Genomic DNA, 19,013 nt, shown 5'->3' on the forward strand with positions numbered 1-19,013 from the left:
GCTGACTGTGGATAGGCTTTCACTTTCCAAGATTTCAGACAGAAAGAGAGGTAGAAGGAGGTCTCACAGAGACTACAGCTAGTGTGGTCAGCAGAGAGAACTACCGAGAAGAAATGCATGAGGATGGTCTCCAGTCAAAGAGAGGCATCCCATGGCAATCTAAGGAAGTTGAAAGATTTGTCCAGGTGTAGTCAGGGATAAAAGAATCACTGGAGTAGCATAGTGGTTAGTACTGCTGCCTCACAGCGCCAGCGACCCGGGTTCCATTTTGACCTTGGGTGACTGTGGAGATTGTACATTCTCCACGTGTCTGAATGGGTTTCCTATGGGTTCCAAAGATGTACAGGTTAGGTGGATTGGTCATGATCAATTGCCCCTTTATATCCAAAAGGTTAGGTGGAGTTACAGGGCTACGGTGCATGGGCTTAGGTAGGGTGCTCTTTTGGAGGGTCGGTTCAGACTCAATGGGCTGAATGGTCTCCTTCTGCACTGTAGTGATTCTATGATTCTACTGCTGGTATTTGTGTCAGGACTTCTCTGGAAACTGAGAGGCACAGTTTGACAGTCACTCGACAGTACGACACAGCAAAACAGGGAGAAGTAAACCCATTGGAAGCTGGCCGTGATGTTGAACTGGTTCTTCTGAAAACTGTTATTTTGTGGAGAGCAGAAATAAAGTATAATTGTGGCATGGAGTTTTATTTTTAAATTATTTCACAAGGCCTCACTCTCTTGGTCAACATTTGTTGCCCATCCTAATTGCCCTTCAGAAGGTGGTGGGCCACATCTTGAATCACTGCAGTCCATATGGTATAGCTACATCCACAGTGCTGTCAGTAAACTCAGTCATGTTAACAAGTTAAAAAAGGGAACTTCCGGTGTGCATCATGGAGTGAGTGATCACACAGAGGCAGCTCCTGCCTAAGGTTGCAGAAAAGAGCTCTTTTTTGAGAAACACGGGTTGGAATTTCGATGAAAAGGCGTGGGTGAATGTTCAAGGAGTATTTTCCCCCAGGAATAGGATGTTTCTTGGTTATCAGATCCTCAGAAACAGTGCAAGATTTGTCTGAAGCAGCAGCAAACAAAAGCCTCTGCAAGCATGCAAGCGGGGGAAGGGCCAGCTTATAGGTCTCAAGCTGACCTGAGGGCCTTTATGAAAGCTGAATTCTAGCAGCAGAGGGAAGAACGGTGAAAAGATCTCACCAAGGCCATTGAAGAAGCGGAGACGGACTTCCGGTAGCGGTGATGCGGAGCTAAGCCGCACGTTCAGTGGCTCCCACTATTTTCGGACTTTGGGGCTTTTTTTTTAATAAATGTTTTTTTATTGAGTTTTCATATTTTATATATGACAGATTACAAATTATTAGAGAGGAAAAAAAAAGAAAACACAAAAATTTAACATGAATATTTACAGGTAAGCATCTTCATAGCAACAATTGTGGCCGCCCCCTTTAGCCAGCATACATATTTTACATTCCCCAGTATGGCCGAGGCACACGTTTATAGGCATTCACTTATAGTTTGGTTTTGGGCCTTGGCTTGCCATCAAACCCCCATAACAAGCCCGTAACCCCCCCCCCCCCCCCCCCCCCCCCCCCCCCCCCCGGCTACCTTCCCCCGATTCCCGTCCATTTTCCCGATTCTTGGCCACCCGACTATTCTTCCTCTTGTACGTTAGCCACAAACAGGTCCCGGAACAGTTGCATGAATGGCTCCCACGTTCTGTGGAAGCCGTCGTCCGACCCTCGGATGGCGAATTTGATTTTCTCCATTTGGAGAGATTCCGAGAGGTCGGACAGCCAGTCTGCAGCTCTGGGCGGTGCTGCTGACCGCCAGCCAAACAGGATTCTACGGCGGGCGATCAGGGAGGCAAAGGCAAGGGCGTCCGCCCTCCTCCCCAGGAATAGATCTGGCTGGTCTGAAACCCCAAAGACCGCCACTATCGGGCATGGCTCCACCCTCACCCCCACCACTGGACATAGCCTCGAAGAAGGCTGTCCAGTACTCCACAAGTCTGGGGCAAGACCAGAACATGTGGGCGTGGTTGGCCGGGCCTCTTTGGCACCGCTCACATCTGTCCTCCGCCTCCGGGAAGAACCTACTCATACGGTTTCTCGTTAAGTGGGCTCTATGTACCACTTTTAGTTGCGTCAGGCTGAGCCTTGTGCACGTGGAGGTGGAGTTGACCCTATGCAGTGCTTCGCTCCAGAGTCCCCACCCGATCTCCATCCCCAGGTCGTCCTCCCATTTCCTTCTTGTTGCGTCCAGTACGGTGTCGTCCCTATCTACCAGTCGGTCATACATGTCACTACAGTTCCCTTTCTCTAGGATACTTGCGTCCAGTAGGTCCTCCAGTAGCGTCTGTCGTGGCGGTTGTGGGTACGTCCTTGTCTTCTTTTGTAGGAAGTTTTTGAGCTGCAGGTACCGTAGCTCGTTCCCCCCAGCTAGCTGAAATTTCTCTGTCAGTTCGTCCAGTGTTGCGATCCTGTCATCCGTGTATAGGTCCCTGACTGTCAGTGTCCCCCCGTCCTGCCTCCACCTTTTGAAGGTGGCGTCAGTCAGTGCTGGTTTGAACCTATGGTTGTTGCAGATGGGAGCCTTGTCCGACATTTTGTACAGGCCAAATTGCTGCCGCAGTTGGTTCCAGGATTGGAGGGTGGCTGTCACCACTGGGCTGCTGGAGTGTTTTTTGGGTGGGGATGGGAGTTCTGCCGTGGCGAGGGCCCGGAGGGAGGTTCCCATGCAGGAGGCCTCCTCCGCACGTACCCACTCGGCTTCTGGCTCCTGGATCCATCCCCTTACTCGCTCAGCTGTTGCCGCCCAGTGGTAGAATTGTAGATTCGGGAGGGCTAGCCCCCCCCTGGTTTTTGTTTTTTGTAGGACCTTCTTTGGGATCCTAGCATTTTTACCCCCCCCATACGAACGCCATGATAAGCTTGTCCAGCGCTTTGAAAAAGGCCTTGGGGATGTAGATCGGAATGGATCTGAACAGGAAGAGGAACCTGGGCAGTACGTTCATTTTGATCGTCTGGACTCTCCCCGCGAGGGAGTGCGGGAGTGTGTTCCATCTTTGCAGGTCCTTTTTAACTTCCTCCGTCAGGCTGGTGAGGTTCCATTTGTGGATCCCTTTCCAGTCATGGGCTATTTGGATCCCCAGGTAGCGGAATTTATGTCGGGCTTGTTTGAACGGCAGCCCCTTTAGTGCTGCCCCCCCCCCCCCCCCCCTTGCGGGTGTACTGGGAAGATCTCACTTTTGCTCATGTTGAGTTTGTAGCCCGAGAAGGCTCCAAACTCTTTCAGGAGCGCGATGATTCCGTCCATGCTGCTTTGTGGGTCCGAGATATAGAGGAGCAGATCATCCGCATAGAGTGAGACTCTGTGCTCTCTACCTCCCCTTCGGATCCCCCTCCAATTTTTTGCTGCCCTGAGCGCGATTGCTAGCAGTTCGATTGCTAGTGCGAACAGCAGCGGGGACAGTGGGCATCCTTGTCTGGTGCCCCTGTGCAGCTGGAAGTATTGGGAGTTGGTACTGTTGGTCCGTACACTCGCCATGGGAGCGTTGTATAGGAGCTTTACCCAAGCGGTGAACCCTGTTCCAAGCCCGAACCGCTCCAGTACCTCTATGAGGTATTTCCATTCGGCTCTGTCGAAGGCCTTTTCTGCGTCCAGGGAGATGATCACCTCTTGTGTTCTCTCCCCGGAGGGGGTCATTATCACGTTCAGCAGGCGCCTGATGTTCGCGGTAAGCTGTCTACCTTTGACGAAGCCCGTCTGGTCCTCTGTGACCACCTCAGGTACACAGTCTTCTAGCCTTTTGGCTAGGATTTTGGCCAGTATTTTGGCATCTGCGTTCAGCAGAGATATGGGTCTGTATGACCCACATTCCGTTGGGTCTTTGTCTTTCTTAGGTATCAGCGAGATTGAGGCCTGTGCTAACGTGGGTGGCAGTTGCCCCTAGCTAGCGAGTCTGTGAACATCTCCCGCAGGTGCGGGGCCAGCGCTGTCGCGAATTTTTTGTAGAAGTCCGCCGGGAATCCGTCCGGTCCCGGCGCTTTCCCCGTCTGCATGGAGCTAATGCTCTCCATGATCTCTCCCAGTGTTAGTGGTGCTTCCAGATCCCGTTTTCTGCCCTCTCCCACGACTGGTATGTACAGTCCATCAAGAAACCGGTTCATCCCAGCCTTCCCCGTTGGGGGCTCTGAGGTGTACAGCTCTTGGTAGAAGGCCTTGAAGGTTTCGTTGATCCTCTCTGGTTCTGTTTCCCACGTGCCTCTGGTACCTCTGATTTGTGCAATTTCTCTGCTGGCTGCCTGCTTTCTCAGCTGGTGTGCCAACAGGCGGCTGGCTTTGTCTCCGTGTTCGTACAGGGCCCCGTGTGCCTGGCAGAGTTGGTGTACTGCTTTCCTGGTGGAGAGCAGGTCAAAGTTCCTTTGTAATTCTTTTCTCTCCGCCAGGAGCTCTACGATCGGGGCCTCGGAGTATTTACGATCTACCTCCAGTATGGAGTCGACCAGCTTCTGCCTAGCCACCCTTTCCTCCCTATCTCTTTGCGCTTTGTAGGCAATGATTTCCCCTCTTAGTATGGCCTTAAGCGCTTCCCAGAACGTGGAGGGTGAGACCTCCCCGTTTTGGTTGTTTTCCGTGTACTCCGCTATGGCCCGCGCTATCCTTTCGCTGAGGGCCTTGTCAGCTAGTAAGGCACCGTCCAACCTCCATGTGGGGCGCTGGGTCCTTCCCGTCTCTAGCCGCACGTCCATGTAGTGTGGAGCGTGGTCTGATATCACAATTGCGGAGTATTCCACCTTGTCTATCCCTGGAAGCACCGTTTTCCCCACCACAAAGAAGTCAATTCTGGTGTACACGTTGTGTACTGGGGAGAAGAGAGAGAATTCTTTCTCCCCCGGGTGGGCGAATCTCCAGGGGTCTACTGCTCCCATCTGCTCCATATAGTGACTGAGTTCCCTTGCCATGTTTGAGGTTTTCCCCGTTCTGGGGTTTGATCTGTCCGTCTTTGGGTCCTGTACACAGTTGAAGTCCCCCCCCATGATTAGTCGGTGCGTCGCTATGTCCGGGATTTCTGCCATGGTCTTTTGGATGAAGCTCGTGTCGTCCCAGTTGGGCGCGTACACGTTGACTAGAACTACCGGCGCCCCATCCAGGGCCCCGCTGACCATGACATACCGCCCCCCCTGGGTCTGTAACCGTCTTTGTCGCCCTAAACATTGTCCTCTTACCAATCAGGATCGCCACCCCCCTGGCCCTTGTCCCATAACAGGAATGATAGGTTTGTTCCACCCAGCCCTTTCTTACCCGCAGTTGGTCCTGCTCCCTCAGGTGTGTCTCTTGGAGGAAGACTATGTCAGCCCTCATGTTTCTGAGGTGGGTGAGGACTCTAGATCTCTTCACTGGGCCGTTAAGTCCCCTTACGTTCCAGGTGACTATCCTGGTGGGGGGCTTCTGCCCCCTCGCTCCTGTGGGGTTAACCATATTTGTCCGGTGGACGCGCCCCTGCCCTCTGGGGTTTCCCTTTGTTAGGGGGCCGTCCAGGATGGCCACTATCACTGCTCTCCCCATGCGGTCGGGTCTCTGCGCTCCGGGGTTTCCCCTTGTCCCGGGGGCACCCGCCATGGCCGCCCACTGTGTGTCCGCCACGTGGGTAGTCCCCTGCACTCCGGGGGGCCCCTTCGCCCACAGACCGTACTGGGTGGGTGCTTGCAGCGGTTCCCTGTTTCGAGCCCTTGTTTGTGGCACTTTGTGGCCCTGTTCCTTTTCTGGCCTCTTTTGTCCCTTTGTCCCTGCATTTCCCCTCCCTGGTCTCTCGCACCCCGGGTGTCCCCCCCCCCCCCCCCCCCCCCCCGCTCTCTCCCTTTTCCCCCCTCCCGTGTACCCCTCCTTTGCCCCTCTATCCCCTATTCCTGTCCCCATTTGCTCTCCCGACTTTGATGGGTGATCCTCCCCCTCCCCTGCCTGGCGCCTTCCCCCCTGTTGGGGGTGCGCTGCGGCCCTGCTTTGTTGCGTGCCCCCGTCGCTAGCTTTCCTGCTAGCACAGTGGCTCCCCTCTCGGAGGTTGCTGTACCGCTTCTCCTCTCCCTTCTCCAATACTCCCGTTCCCTCGTGCTGGGGCCTGGCCTCCCACCTGGAGCGGTTCCTTAGGCAGTGGATTGTTTTTTGTTCTGGGTGTTCCTGCCGGGGGGGAGGGGGCTGGCTTTGCCTCGCCCCTCCCCCCCCCCCCCGTCGGCATGTCGTTTCTCCTTGCCATGGGCCCCTCGTCCCTACCTCCCATGGCGTTTTTCCAGCCCGTGCTCCTCGACGAACCTATTCGCCTCAGCAGGGGCTGTAAAGAAATATTCCTTGTTTTGGTATGTGACCCAGAGTTTTGCTGGGTACAGCATACCAAAACGCACTTTGTTCTTGTAGAGAGCTGCTTTCGCTCTGTTGAACTCAGCCCGTCTCTTAGCTATGTCCGCTCCAAGATCCTCGTAGACTCGGATGGCGTGCCCGTTCCATTTGCAGGCTCTATTTTCCTTGGCTCAGCGCAGGATTGTCTCCCTATCCCGGTACCGGTGCAGTTTGGCTATGACTGCTCTCGGTTGTTCCCCTGTCTTGGGCTTCGGGCGCAGTGACCGATGAGCTCTGTCCATTTCCGGTGGGGTGGGAAAAGTGTCCCCCCCCACTAAGGAGCCCAGCATCGCAGCCACGAATGTTGTGGGATTTAAGCCCTCGATCCCCTCTGGCAGGCCCACTATCCTAACATTTTGCCTTCTCGAGCTGTTCTCCTGGTCGTCTACCCTGCCCTTCAGGCTCCCCTGTGTTGCACCCAGTCTCGCCACTTCCCTCTCCAGGGCCGTGACCCAGTCGCTCATGTCGGTCGCTGCTTTCTCCAGCTCTTTAATGGTTGCCTCATGGGCTTCCAGTTTCTCCCCTTGGGCATCCACTTTCTCCTCCAATCTGGTCAGAGCCTGCTGCACCCCTGACATGGCCCTGGTCACTGCTGCCTGTACTGCGGCCTCTGCATCTGCTTTCAACTCTGCCTTGATTGCCTGCAGCTGCTCCCTCACCACCTCGGCAAAGGCTGCCTTCCAATTCACGCCCCCCTCTAGCCCCAGGGGAGAGGGTACCTGTCTGTCCAGCTCTTTTTGATGCGGCGATACATCCTTCCCGCCGCTTCGTGTGCTGATTCGTTTGCCCGAGCTGGCTTGCCCTTTGCCCCGTCTACTTCCGGTGCCCCCTTTCTCTTGGCTCCCTTCTGGCATTTTTTTCTCCCCCTTCCCCTTCATCGTTTCTTCTCCCCTTGTTTTTCTTTTCCCCCCTTTTCCGCACCCTATTTTTATTTTATTTATTATTTTTTTTTAAATTTATTTCCCCCCCCCCCCTTCTTTCCTTTACCCCTTTATTTTATTTATTTATTTCTTAATTATTTTCTCTCCTCCTCCCCGCTTTTATGCAACTCCTCTCCGATGGGCTTACTTTTGCTGGGAGCGAGTGTAAAATGAGAGAAAATAGTATATACTCCCCCCTTTCTCTTTACCAGTTTTCTTTTGGGGTTTTTTTTTAAAAACAGAAATATAAGTCTTTTTTTTTGGTTTTCTCTCCCCCTTCCTTTCTCCTCACTCACCCAGGGGAGAGAGAGAGAGAGAGAGAGGCTTTTGCCCAGTCCCTTTGTTCTTGCCACGTGGTGGTCGCTGCTGTTTGGGTGGGCCGGTGTTCGCTGCCGGTTGGGGGGGGTCCCCGCTGCCGGTTGGGGGGTCCCTGCTGCCGGTTGGGGGGGGGTCCCCGCTGCCGGTTGGGGGGGGGGGTCCCCGCTGCCGCACTTCGCGACCTCCTGGTCGCTGCCTCCGGCCTGACCCCCCTTCGGTCCCGCACCGCTCCTGGCCTGCGTTTGGGGGGGGGGGGGGGGGGGAGGGCCTGCCGCTGCCGCACCGCTCCTGGCCTGCGTTGGGGGGGGGGGGGGGGGAGGGCCTGCCGCTGCCGCACCGCTCCTGGCCTGCGTTGGGGGGGGGGGGTTTGGGACCTGCCGCTGCCGAGCCCCTCTGCTGCCGCCGCTGCCGTCAAGCCCTGCCGCTAAGCCCCGCTGCCGCCGCCGCCGAGCCCCTCTGCCGCTGCCGCCGAGCCCCTCTGCTGCCGCCGCCGAGTCCCTCTGTCGCCGCCGCCGAGCCCCTCTGCCGCCGCCGCCGAGCCCCTCTGTCGCCGCCGCCGAGCCCCGTCGCTGCCCTTTGGGGCTCTTTTAAGGGCTTGTTGTGGTGCTGTTTGGACTTTTCCCCGTGTGGGAACACTCCTTCTCAGATTCTCCACTGGTGGCCTGGACTAGGAGTGGAGCGGTCAGAAAATCGGCTTTGCAGTTGCACCGCAGCTCCCGCTACTTAAGGACTTTTGGGCCGATTTGAGGGCCCCAAACGGCGCTGTCTCGACGAATCCCGGTGGGGGAAGGTGTCTAGAGGAGCATTCCCCATAATTTATGGTGCTCACCCGGAGTAGGGCAAAGGAAAAAGCTGCAGCAGCTCCCCAAGAAAAGCGGGGGAAGAAGGACAAAATGGCGGCCGGAGGAACACCCGAGGACTGGTGGAAGTGGGCGCAGGAGCAGCAGGCCTCTCTTCTGCGCTGTTTTGCGGAGCTGAAGGCTGAGTTGCTGGACTCCCTGAATGCGACTACCAACAAGCTGCTTGGGGCTCAGGCGGCCCAGGTGTCCGTTAGGGAGTTGCAGCAGCAGGCCGCTGAGCGGGAGGAGGAGGCCGTGGTCCTCGTGGGGAAAGTGGAGTTGTACGAGGCACTTCACAAAAAGTGGCAAGACCGCTTGGAGGAGCTGGACGTTCGCACGAGGCGAAGGAATTTGAGGATCCTGGGCCTGGCGGAGGGGTCGGATCTCCCGTCGTATGTGACCACGATGTTGAGCTCGTTGATGGGAGCGGGGTCCTTCCATTTGCCCCTGGAGCTTGAGGGAGCTCACAGAGTGCTGGCCAGGAGGCCTAAGGCAAATGAACCCCCGCGGGCGGTGCTGGTGCGGTTCCATCGATTTAGTGACCGGGAGTGTGTGCTGTGCTGGGCCAAGAAAGAGAGGAGCAGCAAGTGGGAGAATTCGGTAGTGCAAATCTACCAGGACTGGAGTGTGGAGGTGTCGGGTTCAACCGGACGAAGGCGGTGCTGCATGCCAAGCAGGTCAGATTTGGAATGCTGCAGCCTGCGCGTCTGTGGGTGACATATAAGGATCGGCACCACTACTTCGAGTTCCCGGAGGAGGAGTGGGCCTTTGTACAGGCGGAGAAGCTGGACTCGAACTAGGGTCTGGGGACACACTATGGCCGTTGCTGTTTTCGCTGTTGCTGTTCTTCAATTTTAACACGTGTTTTTTTAATGCTGGTTTTTTTTTTGCTCTGTTTCCGGGTGGGTTTGTCTGTTGGGTATGGGTGTGGGGTATGTGGGGAACGTTGGGGGTATGTGCTTTATATGTTCTCTTCTGTACGGGGCTGGGGGTTGAGGTGAAACTGGATTTTGAGGAGCTGCGTCAGAAGGGTGGGGTGTGGCAGTGTGAAAGCGCGGGCTTTCCTCTGGTTGTCCGCGCTGCGGGGCAGGGGGGGCGGAGCTGGAGGTGGGGGCGTGGCCTCTACTGGTTTTCTTTCCCGCGCTGAAGCGGTGCCAAGGAGGTGTGGCAAGAGGGGGATGACGCCATGCCGGGAGGAGATGGGTTTTGGCAGGAGCTGCCGGGTCAGCAGAAGTCAGCTGACTCACGGAAGTACCATGGAGGGTGCGTCGCGGCTAGGAGGGGTCCTAGCCTGGGGGGGGTGGGGGGTGGGGATACCGGGTTGCTGCTGGAATGGCCAGGAAGGAGCTGGCTTGGGCCGGGGGGGTAGAGGAGAGGCGTTATCGCCATGGGGAATGGGTCAGGCGGGGCGAGCTGGCCTGGGGCGAGCAGTTGATAAGCTATGGCTAGCCGGCGGGTGAGAGGGGCAGGTTGCCCTCTGATCCGGCTGATTACCTGGAACGTGAGGGGGTTGAATGGGCCGGTTAAGAGAACTAGGGTATTTTCTCATCTGAAGGGGCTGAAGGCGGACGTGGCTATGCTCCAGGAGACCCACTTGAAGGTGGCGGACCAGGTTCGTCTGAGGAAGGGGTGGGTGGGGCAGGTTTTTCACTCAGGATTGGACGCGAAGAACCGGGGGGGTGGCGATTCTGGTGGGGAAGAGGGTGGCGTTCGAGGCGGCTGAGGTGATGTCGGACAAGGAGGGCAGATATATTATGGTGAAGGGTAGGCTGCAGGGAGAGAAGGTGGTGCTGGTTAATGTATATGCCCCGAATTGGGATGATGCCGGCTTCATGAGGCGCTTTTGGGCCGCATTCCGGATATGGATGCGGGGGCCTGATCATGGGGGGAGACTTTAACACAGTGCTGGATCCCCCACTGGACCAGTCCAGTTCAAGGACGGGTAGGAGACCGGCGGCGGCCAAAGTGCTGAGGGGGTTTATGGACCAGATGGGAGGGGTGGATCCCTGGAGGTTTGGGAGGCCGAGAGCGCGGGAGTATTCCTTTTTCTCCCATGTCCATAGGGTCTATTCCCGAATAGATTTTTTCATCCTGAACAGGGGATTGATCCCGAAGGTGCAGGATGCAGAGTATTCGGCCATAGCGATTTCAGACCATGCTCCGCACTGGGTTGATCTGGAGATGGGGGAGGCGCGGGACCAGCGCCTGCTCTGGCGCCTGGATGTGGGGCTGCTGGCTGATGAGGAGGTGTGTAGGAGGGTCCGGGGAAGTATTCAGTGGTATCTTGATACCAACGACACGGGGGAGGTCCGGGTGGGGATGGTCTGGGAGGCTCTGAAAGCAGTGATCCGGGGGGAGCTGATCTCCATCCAGGCCCATAGGGAAAGGAGGGAGAGGAAGGAGTGGGAGAGACTGGTGGGGGAGCTCCTGGATGTGGACAGGAGATACGCGGAGGCACCAGAGGAGGGGTTGCTGGGGGAACGGCGTAGTTTTCAGGCCAAATTTGACTTGTTGACCACCAGAAAGGCGGAGACACAGTGGAGGAGGTCGCAGGGCATGGTATATGAGTATGGGGAGAAGGCGAGCAGGATGTTGGCGCATCAGCTCCGCAGGCGAGATGCGGCTAGGGAAATTGGTGGAGTGACGGATAGGGGTGGGAATATAGTGCAGAAGGGGACAGAAGTAAATGGGGTCTTTAGGGACTTCTACGAGGAACTGTACCGGTCGGAACCTCCGATGGGGAGAGGGGGAATGGAGAGCTTCATGAACAGGCTATGGTTCCCAAGGATTCAAGAGGAGCTGGTAGAGGGGCTGGGGGCGCCAATAGAGTTGGAGGAGCTAGTCAGGGGGATTGGACAAATGCAGTCAGGTAAGGCGCCGGGGCCGGACCGGTTCCCGGTGGAATTTTATAAAAAGTATGCGGATCTGGTGGGCCCCCTGTTGGTGCGAGCCTTCAATGAGGCATGGGAGGGGGGGGCTTTGCCCCCGACGATGTCGCGGGCACTGATCTCTCTGATCCTGAAGCGGGATAAGGACCCCTTGCAGTGTGGATCATACAGGCCTATCTCGCTCCTCAATGTTGACGCTAAGTTGCTGGCGAAGATCCTGGCCACCAGGATAGAGGACTGTGTGCCAGGGGTGATACACGAGGATCAGACAGGATTTGTCAAGGGACGGCAGCTCAACACGAATGTGCGGAGACTGCTAAATGTTATTATGATGCCGGCAGTGGAGGGGGAGGCGGAGATAGTGGTGGCGCTGGGTGCGGAGAAAGCGTTTGATAGAATTGAGTGGGGGTACCTGTGGGAGGTGCTGGAGCGGTTCGGATTCGGGGAGGGATTCATCAAATGGGTGAGGCTGCTCTACGCGGCTCCGATGGCAAGTGTAGTTACCAATGGAAGGAGATCGGAGTACTTTAGGCTCCACCGTGGGACCAGGCAGGGGTGCCCCCGTCCCCCTTGCTCTTTGCACTGGCGATTGAACCTTTGGCTATGGCGTTGAGGGAGTCAGGGAGATGGAGGGGTCTGGTGCGGGGTGGGGAGGAACATCGTGTATCGCTGTATGCGGACGACCTGCTGTTGTATGTGGCGGATCCAGAAGGGGGAATGCCGGGGGTGATGGAGCTGTTAGCGGAATTTGGGGGCTTCTCGGGCTATAAGTTAAATTTAGGCAAGAGTGAGGTATTTGTAGTACACCCGGGTGATCAGGAGGAGGGAATTGGGAGACTCCCATTTAAGAGGGCAGTGAAGAGTTTCAGATACCTGGGGGTGCAGGTGGCCAGGAGTTGGGGGACTCTCCATAAGCTTAATTTTACCAGGCTGGTGGAACAGATGGAGGAGGAATTTAAAAGGTGGGACATGGTGCCGCTATCGTTGGCGGGTAGAGTGCAGTCCGTCAAAATGACAGTTCTCCCGAGGTTCTTGTTCCTTTTTCAGTGTTTGCCCATCTTTATCCCTAGGGCCTTTTTTATAAGGGTGACTAGCAGCATCATGAGCTTTGTTTGGGCGCATGGGACCCCGAGGGTGAAGAGGGTCTTCTTGGAGCGGGGTAGAGATGGGGGGGGGGGGGGGGGGGGGGGGGGGCTGGCGTTACCCAATCTCTCGGGGTATTATTGGGCAGCCAATGTGTCGATGGTGTGCAAGTGGGTAATGGAGGGGGAGGGGGCAGCATGGAAACGGATGGAGAGGGCGTCCTGTGGAGATACAAGCCTGGGGGCCCTGGTAACGGCGCCGTGGCCCCTCCCTCCTACGAGGTATACCACGAGTCCGGTGGTGGCAGCTACCCTCAAGATTTGGGGGCAGTGGAGGCGACATAGGGGAGAAGTGGGGGGCTCGATGGAGGCTCCGTTAAGGGGGAACCATAGGTTCGTCCCGGGGAACATTGATGGGGGATTTCAGGGTTGGCACAGAGCGGGCATCAGACAGCTGTTTATTGATGGGAGGTTTGCGAGCCTGGGGGAGTTGGAGGAGAAATTTGGGCTCCCCCCGGGGAACATGTTCAGGCATCTGCAGGTAAAGGCATTTGCTAGGCGGCAGGTGGAGGGATTCCTTCGCTTCCCACGAGGGGAGTGAGTGACAGGGTGCTTTCGGGGGTCTGGGTCGGAGAGGGGAAGATATCTGATATCTACAAGGTTATGCAGGAGGCGGAGGAGGCGTCAGTAGAGGAGCTGAAAGCTAAGTGGGAGGGGAAACTGGGGGAACAGATCGAAGACGGAACATGGGCTGATGCCCTGGAGAGGGTTAATTCTTCCTCCTCGTGTGCGCGGCTTAGCCTCATCCAATTCAAGGTGCTGCACCGGGCCCACATGACTGGGACGAGGATGAGTAGGTTCTTTGGGGGTGAAGACAGGTGTGTCAGGTGCTCGGGGAGTCCAGCGAACCATGCCCATATGTTCTGGACATGCCCGGCACTGGAGGAGTTCTGGAAGGGGGTGGCGAGGACGGTGTCGAGGGTGGTGGGATCCAGGGTCAAGCCAGGATGGGGACCTGCGATTTTTGGGGTTGGGGTAGAGCCGGGAGTGCAGGAGGCGAAAGAGGCCGATGTGCTGGCCTTTGCGTCCCTAGTAGCCCGGCGAAGGATCTTGCTACAATGGAAGGATGCGAGGCCCCCAAGCGTGGAGACCTGGATCAATGACATGGCGGGTTTCATTAAGCTAGAGAAGGTCAAATTCGCCCTGAGAGGGTCGGTACAAGGGTTCTTTAGGCGGTGGCAACCTTTTCTCGACTTTCTGGCTCAACGATAGGGTACGGGGACAGTACCAGCAGCAACCCGGGGGGGGGGGGGGGGGGGGGGAGGGGGGGAAGGGGGAGGGAAAAGGTGAGGGGGGGGGGCGGACGATGACTATGTTTGTTTATTTAATTTAAATTTATTTTTAAGTTCTTTTGTTGTTCATTGGGGTTGGGGGGGTGGGGGATGGGATACATGCGTCGATACGGTCTGGGGGTGTTACAGTTATTATGGGTTATTTTGTTGCATTTCATTGTTTGTCGTTACGTTTTATATTTTCTGTAAAAAATTCCAATAAAAATTATATTAAAAAAAACAAGTTAAAAAGGTGCCATCTTTTCTATAGTTCAGAGTGCTAGTTGTCTACTGAGCAGTGTTTAGTCGTAGTTGCATTTAGTTTGTTTCAGTAAAAGTCCTAGAAATCTAAGGGTGCAATTGTCCTGCCGTGTGCGCCCAGTGCCGATCTGGATGCACCCGGAGCATCACAGGAGAGACCCAAACTGACTTCACGTTGGGCGCACAAACTCGCACAAGTCACCTGACCCATGGCACCTGGTGAGATCTGTATCCTCGCTGGAAATGATCCAGGTAATTATATTTAATGGCTCATTTAAATATGTGCAGCCTAGTTGAGGCTGCCAAGTTGATACTGCCAAAGGTCGGGGCCTGAGGAGGCCATGCCCATGAAAGGTAAGGGATATTCAGGATGGGTGGGGGTCCTGAAAGGGGCCCTAAGTGACCCCATAGCAGGGTGTGCTCATTTGGGGGAGGGGTGTAATGCCTATGTTTACAATGGCAATGTCCGTGGGTGTCAGGGACTCTAAAGCTCACTTAAGAGATCAGGGCACCTTTCAAAATGGCACCCTGATCTCTGAGGAGCCAATCGCGCCGGCAAGTTCATCTTCTCTCCCCACTGATGAATAAATTCCTAAGTGTGGTCTAGACCAGGTAGGAACTCTCCAAAGTCTAAAAAATGGCTAGGTGTGGTGGATCCAGGTCTGGATCTCACCCAAAAAGCTGGCGAGAAACTCCCCGCTAAACCTGCCCAGAATGACACTTAGGGCAAGATTCTTCATTTGGGAGACTATGCTCTCATGCCAGAGCTGAATTGCACCTGATTTACCCTCCCATTGGGAGTTAAATGCTGTCAGTTTCTAGCTGATCACCGCAAAGTCACTGAACCATGAAGGTAGGTGATTGGAAACCACGTAATTCTGTTTGAAGTGGTCCAGGAACTATCAATCAAAGCTTGATGTTTATAAACATTGCGGTTAGAGCACTTCAAATTTACTCAACCCTGAAGGAAGATGAATGGGACAATGCTGGTAGCTGGGGGTGTGTGGAAGCAGTCAGTCACAGCCTAGTAAAATCAATATTAAAGAGAAATTAACGACTGGCTTATAGATCAAAGATCTGAGCAGGTTTAAACCCAGCTGACTGGTTTTCTCTTTCCAGGAGTTCGCAGGTGCTGCTTCCTGTGTCTGAGCCAGGAGGTGTATTGCCCAGGTGAGTTGTAAAGCAGTGATTGTTTTCACTGTCTGTCTGGACTGCCCTCTAGCTTTCATACCGGGGTCTCTGTTCTGGGGGACTGCCTGACAGATGTCTCTCTTCTGGGGGGGGGGGGGGGGGGGGGGGCTTCCTGATAAGGGTCTCTCTTCTGGGGGTCTCCTTATTTAGGGGATCTCTGGTGGGGGGTTTGAGGGGGGGGGCTGGTGAGGGTGAGGTGGGGAGGTTTTGCATTATGGGGGAGGGGGTGAGGGATGGCTTTGGGGGCAGCTCCCTTAACTCCCTTTGCCTACTGCAAGGTTCATTACGTCAAAGGCACGTTTGTCAGGACCAGTAGTAATTCCCGCTCACGTAATTCCTGGCCCAGACGGCCAGAGAATAACGCGGGCCTGGAGAATCTGGTGCCCAGCATATTAGCAGGGGATGTGAACCTCAATCTCAAAGTAACAAGTGTTACAACACCAGGTTAAAGTCCAACAACTACCCCAAGGGTGGTAGTTATGGGAGACTTTGGGCGCAATTCCCCGCACTCACGACGGTGCGGAGAATAGCAAGGGTCGTAAAATTTTATGGCCACGCTAGTCCGACGCCCTCCCGCTATTCTCCCCCCTCCCACGCCCGACTCCCGATACGAATCGCTGCCGCCGTTTTTTTACGGCCAGCAGCGATTCTCAGCTGGCTGATGGGCCGAGTTCCAAGCCCTTTACGGCTGTTTTTACGAACGGCAAACACACCTGGTCTGGCCGTTCGTAAAAACGGCCGTAAAGTGCCGATTTTTAAAACCATGGCACCGATTGGCACGGCAGTACCACGGCCGTGCCAAGGGTGCCGTGGGCCCGCGATCGGTGGGCACCGATCGCGGGCAGCGGGTCTGATACCCGCGCACTCTTTGTCCTTCCGCCGCCCCGCTGTATCACTTCGCGGGGCGGCTGAGGGGCATCCCGGCCCGCGCATGCGCGGGCTTCGCGCAAATGCGCGATGACGTCATCCGCGCATGCGCGGGTTGGAGTCTTCCAATCCGTGCATGCGCGGCTGACGTCATATGACGCGTCAGCCGGCGCAATCTCTGGCAAGCGGGCTTAACGAAATTCGTTAAGCCCGCGATGCCGGAGTTCACGGCCGCGGGCTGCTAGCCCCGACCGGGGACCAGAATCGGTTCCCGGTCGGGGAGGGGGAGGCTGGCGTCAAACCCGCCCGGATTTGACGCCAGCCTTACGATTTCTCCCTGTCTGGGAGAATCGCGCCCTTTAACTTTCCAAATATTGACTGGAAAAGATATAGTTCGAGTACATTAGATGGGTCGTTCTTTGTACAATGTGTGCAGGAGGGTTTCCTGACACAATATGTTGACAGGCCAACAAGAGGCGAGGCCACATTGGATTTGGTTTTGGGTAATGAACCAGGCCAGGTGTTAGATCTGGAGGTAGGTGAGCACTTTGGAAACAGTGACCACAATTCGGTGACCTTTACGTTAGTGATGGAAAGGGATAAGTATACCCCGCAGGGCAAGAGTTATAGCTGGGGGAAGGGCAATTATGATGCCATTAGACATGACTTAGGATGTGTAGGTTGGAGAAGTAGGCTGCAAGGGTTGGGCACACTGGATATGTGGAGCTTGTTCAAGGAACAGCTATTGCATGTTCTTGATAAGTACGTACCAGTCAGGCAGGGAGGAAGGGGTCGAGCGAGGGAACCGTGGTTTACCAAAGAAGTGGAATCTCTTGTTAAGAGGAAGAAGGAGGCCTATGTGAAGATGAGGCGTGAAGATTCAGTTGGGGCGCTTGGTAGTTACAAGGAAGCGAGGAAGGATCTAAAGAGAGAGCTAAGACGAGCAAGGAGGGGACATGAGAAGTCTTTGGCAGGTAGGATCAAGGAAAACCCAAAAGCTTTCTATGGGTATGTCAGGAATAAAAGAATGACTAGGGTAAGAGTAGGGCCAGTCAAGGACAGTGGTGGGAAGTTGTGTGTGGAGGCTGAGGAGATAAGCGAGATACTAAATGAATACTTTTCGTCAGTATTCACTCAGGAAAAAGATAATGTTGTGGAGGAGAATGCTGAGACCCAGGCTATTAGAATAGATGGCATTGAGGTGCGTAGGGAAGAAGTGTTGGCAATTCTGGACAAGGTGAAAATAGATAAGTCCCCGGGGCCTGATGGGATTTATCCTAGGATTCTCTGGGAAGCCAGGGAAGAGATTGCTGAGCCTTTGGCTTTGATTTTTATGTCATCATTGGCTACAGGAATAGTGCCAGAGGTCTGGAGGATAGCAAATGTGGTCCCTTTGTTCAAGAAGGGGAGTAGAGATAACCCCGGTAACTATAGGCCGGTGAGCCTCACGTCTGTTGTGGGTAAAGTCTTGGAGAGGATTATAAGAGATACGATTTATAATCATCTAGATAGGAATAATATGATTAGGGATAGTCAGCATGGTTTTGTGAAGGGTAGGTCATGCCTCACAAACCTTATTGAGTTCTTTGAGAAGGTGACTGAACAGGTAGACGAGGGTAGAGAAGTTGATGTGGTGTATATGGATTTCAGTAAAGCGTTTGATAAGGTTCCCCACGGTCGTCTATTGCAGAAAATACGGAGGCTGGGGATTGAGGGTGATTTAGAGATGTGGATCAGAAATTGGCTAGTTGAAAGAAGACAGAGAGTGGTGGTTTATGGCAAATGTTCAGAATGGAGTTCAGTTACGAGTGGCGTACCACAAGGATCTGTTCTGGGGCCGTTGCTGTTTGTCATTTTTATAAATGACCTAGAGGAGGGCACAGAAGGTTGGGTGAGTAAATTTGCAGACGACACTAAAGTCGGTGGAGTTGTAGACAGTGTGGAAGGATGTTGCAGATTACAGAGGGACATAGATAAGCTGCAGAGCTGGGCTGAGAGATGGCAAATGGAGTTTAATGTAGAGAAGTGTGAGGTGATTCACTTTGGAAAGAATAACAGGAATGCGGAATATTTGGCTAATGGTAAAATTCTTAGCAGTGTGGATGAGCAGAGGGATCTCGGTGTCCATGTACATAGATCCTTGAAAGTTGCCACCCAGGTTGATAGGGTTGTGAAGAAGACCTATGGTGTGTTGGCCTTTATTGGTAGCGGGATTGAGTTCCGGAGCCATGAGGTCATGTTGCAGCTGTACAAAACTCTGGTACGGCCGCATTTGGAGTATTGCGTACAGTTCTGGTCGCCTCATTATAGGAAGGAAGTGGAAGCTTTGGAACGGGTGCAGAGGAGATTTACCAGGATGTTGCCTGGTATGGAGGGAAAATCTTATGATGGACTTGAGGTTGTTTTCGTTAGAGAGAAGAAGGTTAAGAGGTGACTTAATAGAGGCATACAAAATGATCAGAGGGTTAGATAGGGTGGACAGTGAGAGCCTTCTCCCGCGGATGGAGGTGGCTAGCACGAGGGGACATAGCCTTAAATTGAGGGGTAATAGATATAGGACAGACGTCAGAGGTAGGTTTTTTACGCAAAGAGTGGTGAGACCGTGGAATGCCCTACCTGCAACTGTAGTGAACTCGCCAACATTGAGGGCATTTAAAAGTTTATTGGATAAGCATATGGATGATAATGGCATAGTGTAGGTTAGATGGCCTTTAGTTTTTGACTTCCCATGTCGGTGCAACATCGTGGGCCGAAGGGCCTGTACTGCGCTGTATCGTTCTATGTTCTATGTTAAACTCCCCATGAGTACGGCCTCAACCGAGACCTGGGATTCATGTCACATTACATTCATCCACCACCATCTGGCCTGGGCTTGGTTAAAGTTCACCAGGTTTGTTTCGAATCAGAGCTTAGCTCC

The 19,013-nt window shown here is 54.6% G+C and overlaps 1 protein-coding gene across 3 annotated transcripts in view; it reads right to left on the reverse strand.

Annotated features, from left to right (window-relative positions):
• The window catches only part of meiob (meiosis specific with OB-fold), a 254,364-nt gene that overhangs the window by 5,109 nt on the left and 230,242 nt on the right, over nucleotides 1-19,013 (reverse strand). The gene's annotated exons all lie outside the window — the stretch shown is intronic.

Source organism: Scyliorhinus canicula, chromosome 15 (genome assembly GCF_902713615.1).
Source record: "Scyliorhinus canicula chromosome 15, sScyCan1.1, whole genome shotgun sequence".
NCBI lineage: Eukaryota > Metazoa > Chordata > Chondrichthyes > Carcharhiniformes > Scyliorhinidae > Scyliorhinus > Scyliorhinus canicula.